This window comes from Macaca thibetana, chromosome 1 (genome assembly GCF_024542745.1).
Source record: "Macaca thibetana thibetana isolate TM-01 chromosome 1, ASM2454274v1, whole genome shotgun sequence".
In the NCBI taxonomy this organism is placed as follows: Eukaryota; Metazoa; Chordata; class Mammalia; order Primates; family Cercopithecidae; genus Macaca; species Macaca thibetana.
The window spans coordinates 100,068,460-100,073,714 of record NC_065578.1 but is presented as its reverse complement, the minus strand read 5'-3'; the positions used below and the strand labels follow the sequence as shown (position 1 = coordinate 100,073,714).

At 37.1% G+C, this 5,255-nt stretch overlaps 1 pseudogene; it reads right to left on the bottom strand.

The window, feature by feature from the left end:
* Positions 1-979: 979 nt before the first annotated feature.
* LOC126950270 (60S ribosomal protein L36a-like) lies at positions 980-3,469 on the bottom strand (annotated as a pseudogene).
* Between the last annotated feature and the right edge of the window lie 1,786 nt (positions 3,470-5,255).

Below are 5,255 nucleotides of genomic sequence, written 5' to 3'. Positions count from 1 at the left end.
TAATGGAGTTGTTTGGTTTTTTCTTGTAAATTTGTTTAAGTTCCTTATAGATGCTTGATATTAGACATTTGTCAGATGAATAGACTGCAAAAATGTTCTCCCATTCTGTAGATTGTCTGTTTACTCTGTTGATAGCTTATTTTGCTGTGCAGAAGCTCTTTAGTTTATTTATTTATTCATTTATTTAGATGTAGTCTTGCCGTGTTGCCCAGGCTGAAGTGTAGTGGCACGATCTTGGCTCACTGCAACCTCTGCCTCCTGTGTTCAACCAATTCTCATGTCTGAGCCTCCCAAGTATCTGGGACTACAGGCGCATGCCACCATGCCTGTCTAATTTTTGTATTTTTAGTAGAGATGGGGTTTCACCATGCTGGCCAGGCTGATCTTGAATTCACATGATCTTGAACTCAGACCTCAGATGATCTGCCTGCCTTGGTCTCCCAAAGTGCTGGGATTACAGGTATAGTCACCACACCTGGCCTCTTTAGTTTAATTAGATCCCATTTGTCAATGTTTACTTTTGTTGCAATTGCTTTTGGCATCTTTATCATGAAATCTTTGCCCATGCCTAAGTCCTGAAGGGTATTGCCTAGGTTTTCTTCTAGGGTTGTTATTGTCTGAGGTTTTACATGTAAATCTTTAATTCATCTTGACTTGATTTTTGTCATGGATGATGTTAGGAAGGGGTCTAGCTCAAATTTTCTTCATATGACTAGCCAGTTGTTCCAGTACCATTTACTAAATAGGGAATCATTTCCCCATTGCTTGTTTCCTCAGGTTTGTCAAATATCAGATGGTTACAAGTGTGTAGTCCTATATTTCAGTTCTCTATTCTGTTCCATTGGTCTATGTGTCTGTTCTTGTACCAGTATTCTGCTGTTTTGGCTGCTGTAGCCCAGTAGTATAGGTTTTGTTTTTGTTTTTGTTTTAACATAAACTTAAGATTTTATTGTCTTCATAATAAAGCAAAAGATGATACTTACAACTGGATCACTTGGTCCTTTCTCTTTTTATCTCCTCATAGTTCAAAATGTTTGCATCTTTTATTAGCCAGTATTCTCTTAGATCTACAGTTGGGCTGAACACATTCAAGCCTTAGCACAATCTTCTTTGTAGTTTTAGCCTTTTTCTGGAAAATCAGCTTAGTCTGCCCACCATGGCCACTCTGCTTCCTATCATAATACCACTTTTACTGGGCATACTGAGAGTCCTTGCCCTTCTTGCACTGTGTCACTTTATGGGATTGGTGCTTGCCACACTTTTTACAGGAAGTCCGGTGGGTCTTACAAACGTTCACCATGTTTGCACAAGCACTATCACCACAGAGAGAAAGAGGATGGGCCAGAAATGGAAGTATATAGGTGTAGTATAATTTGAAGCCAGGTAGTGTAATGCCTCCAGCCTTGGTCTTTTTACTTAGGATTGCCTTGGCTATCCATATGGTTCCATGTGAATTTTGAAACAGTTTTTTTTTTTTTTTTAATTCTGTGAAGAATGTCAATGGTAGTTTAATGGGGATAGCATTGAATCTATAAATTGCTTTGGGCAGTATGGCCATTTTCACAATACTGATTCTTTCCATCCATGAGCATGGAATGTTTTTCCAGTTTTTTGTGTGTCTTCTGATTTCTTTGAGCACTGGTTTGTAGTTCTCTTCATAGAGGTCCATCACTTCCCTTGTTAGCTGTATTCCTGGGTATTTTATTCTTTTTTGTGGCAATTGTGAATAGGAGTTCATTCGCAATTTGGTTCTTGGCTTACCTGTTGTTGTTGTGTAGGAATGCTAATAATTTTCACACATTGATTTTATATCTGGATACTGCTGCAGTTGTTTATCAGCTTAAGAAACTTTTAGGCTGAGATGATGTGATTTTCTAGATACAGGATGTCATCTGCAAACAAAGATAGTTTGACTTCCTCTCTTCCTGTTTTAATACCCTTTATTTATTTCTCTTGCCTGCTTTCCCTGACCAGAACTTCCAATACTATGTTGAATAGGTGAGAGAGGGCAAATTTACCTTGTGCCAGTTTTCAAGGGGAATGCCTCCAGCTTTTGCCCATTTGGTATGATATTGGCTGTGGGGTTGTCATAGATGGCTCTTATTAATTTGGGGTATGTTCCTTAAATTTTTGAGAGTTTTTAAGATGAAGGATGTTGAATTTTATTGAAGGCCTTTACTGCATCTATTGAGATAATCAAGTGGCTTTTGTCTTTAGCACTGTTTATGTGAGGAACCACATTTATTGAGTTGCACATATTAAACCTGTCTTGCATTCTGGGGATGAAGCCCACTTGATTCTGGTAGATAAGCTTTTTGAAATGTTGCTGAATTCAATTTTCCAATATTTTGTTCAGGATTTTTGCATTGATGTTAATTAAGGATATTGGCCTGAAATTTTGTTGTTGTTGTATCTCTGCCAGGTTTTGGTATCAGCATGAGGCTGGTCTCATAGAATGAGTTAGGGAGGAGTCCCTCCTTTTCAATCTTTAGGAATAGGTTTAGTAGAAATGGTACCAGGTCTCCTCTTTACCTCTGGTAAAATTCAGTTGTGAATCTATCTGGTCCTTGGCTTTTTTGGTTGATAGGTTATTTACTACTGCCTCAGTTTCAAAACTTATTATTGGTCCATTCAGGGATTCAGTTTCTTCCTAGTTCAGTCTTGGAAGGTTGTATGTGTCCAGGAATTCATTCTTTTTTTCTAGATTTTCTAGTTTATGTGCATAGAGGTGTTTACAGTATTCTCTGATGGTTGTTTGTATTTCTGCAGAGTCAGTAGTAATATCCCCCTTATCATTTCTGATTGTGTTTATTTGAATTTTCTCTATTTTCTTCTTTATTTTTCTACCTAGCAGTCTATTTATTTTATTAATTTTTTTCAAAAAAAACATCTCCTGTATTCATTGATCTTTGGACAGATTTTTCATGTCTCTATCTCCTTCAATTTAGTTCTGGTCTTGGTTATTTCTTGCCTTCTGCTAGCTTTGGAGTTTGTTTGCTCTTGATTCTCTAGTTCTCTTAGTTATAATATTTGGTTGTTAACTTGACATCTTTCTAGCTTTTTGCTGTGGGCATTTAGTGCTATAAATTTCCGTCTTAACACTGCTTTAGCTGCATCCCAGAGATTCTGGTATGTTGTGTTTTTGTTCTCATTAGTTTCAAAGAACTTGTTGATTTTTGCCTTAATTTCATTATTTACCCAAAAGTCATTCAGGATCAGGTTGTTCAATTTCCATGCAGTTGTGTGGTTTTGAGTGAATTTCTTAATATTGAGTTCTAATTTGATTGTGCTGTGGTCCAAGAGATTGTTTGTTATGATTTCAGTTATTTTGCATTTGCTAAGGAGTATTTTACTTCTGATTATGCAATCAATTCTAGAGTAAGGGTCACATGGCAATGAGAATGTATATTCTGTGGTTATTTGGTGGAGAGTTCTGTAGATATCTATCAGATCCACTTGATCCAGAGCGGAGTTCAGGTCCTAAATATCTTTGTTAATTTTCTGTCTTTATGATCTGTTTACTATTGTCAGTGGGGTGTTAAAGTCTCCCACTATTATTGTGTGGGAGTCTGTCTCTTTGAAGGTCTCTAAGAACTTGCTTTATGAATCTGGGTGCCTCTGTATTGAGTGCTTATATTTAGGTATATTTAGGATAGTTAGCTCTTCTTGTTGAACTGAACCCTTTACCATCAGGTAACGCCCTTTTTTGTCTTTTTCTTTTTCTTTTTTTTTTTTTTTTTTTTGGTTTAAAGTCTGTTTTGTCAGAAACTAAGATTGCAACCCCTGATTTTTTCTGTTTTCCATTTCCTGGATAAATTTTCCTCCATCCTTTTATTTTGAGCCTATGTTTGTCTTTGAATATGAGATGGCTCTCTTAAAGACAGCATATCAGCGGGTCTTGGTTCTTAATCCAGCTTGCCATTCTGTGTCTTTTAATTGGTGCGTTTAGCCCATTTATATTTAAGGTTAGTATTGTTATGTGTCAATTTGATTCTGCCATCATGATATTAGCTGATTATTTTACAGACTTACTTATGTGGTTGCTTTGTATTGTCACTGGTCTGTGTACTTTTTGTATAGACCAGGGTGCACATCGTCACTGGTCTGTGTGTTTTTGTAGTGTCTACTAATGGTTTTTCCTTTCCATATTTAGTGCTTCCTTCAGGAGCTCTTGTAAGGCAGTTCTGGTGGTAGCAAATTCCCTCAGCATTTGCTTGTCTGAAAAGGGTCTTATTTCTCCATGGCTTATGAATTAGTTCAGCCAGATATGAAGTTCTGGGTTGGAAATTCTTTCTCTTTAAGAATTTTGAATATTGGCCCCCAATGTCTTTAGGCTTGTAGGGTTTCCACTATTAGTCTGATGGGCTTCCCTTTGTAGGTGACCTTGCCTTTCTCTCTGGCTGCCCTTAACATTTTTTTTTTTTTTTTTTTTTTTCATTTTGACCTTGGAGAATCTAAAGATTAAGTGTCTTGGGGATGATCTTATGGAGTATCTTACTGGGGTTCTCTGCATTTCCTGAGTTTGAATGTTGTCCTGTCTAGCTAAGTTGGGGAAGTTCTCCCAGATAATATCCTGAAATATGTTTTCCAAATTGGTTCCATTCTCCCCATCTCTTTCAGGTAGCCCAATCAGTCATAGATTTGATCTCTTTATATAATCCCATATTTCTTGGAGGTTTTATTCATTCATTTTTATTCTTTTCTCTCTATTCTTATCTGCCTGTCTTATTTCAGAAAGATTGTCTTCAAGCTCTGAGATTCTTTCCTCTGCTTGGTCTGTTCTGCTATTAATACTCGTGATTGCATTGTAAAGTTCTTGTAGCATGTTTTTCAGCTCTGTCATGTCAGTTATGTTCCTTACTATACTGACTATTTTGACTGTCAGCTCCTGAATTGTTTTATCATGTTTCTTAGCTTCTTTGCATTGGGTTACAACATGCTCTTTAGCTCAGCAAAGTTTGTTTTTATCCACATTCTGAAGCCTACTTCTGTCATTTCAGCCATCTCAGCCTCACCAAGTTCTGAGCCCCTGCTGGAGAACTGTTGTGATCATTTGGAGGAAAGGGGGAACTCTGGTTTTTTGAGTTTTCAGTGGTTTTATGCTGACTTTTTCTCATCTGTGTGGGTTTATCTACCTTCAATTTTTGAGGTTGCTGACTTAGGATGGGCTTTTTGTGGGGTTTATTATTGTTTTGGCTTTTTTCTTTTAACAGTCTGGCCACTCTTCTGTAGGAATGCTACTATTTTGCTAAGCA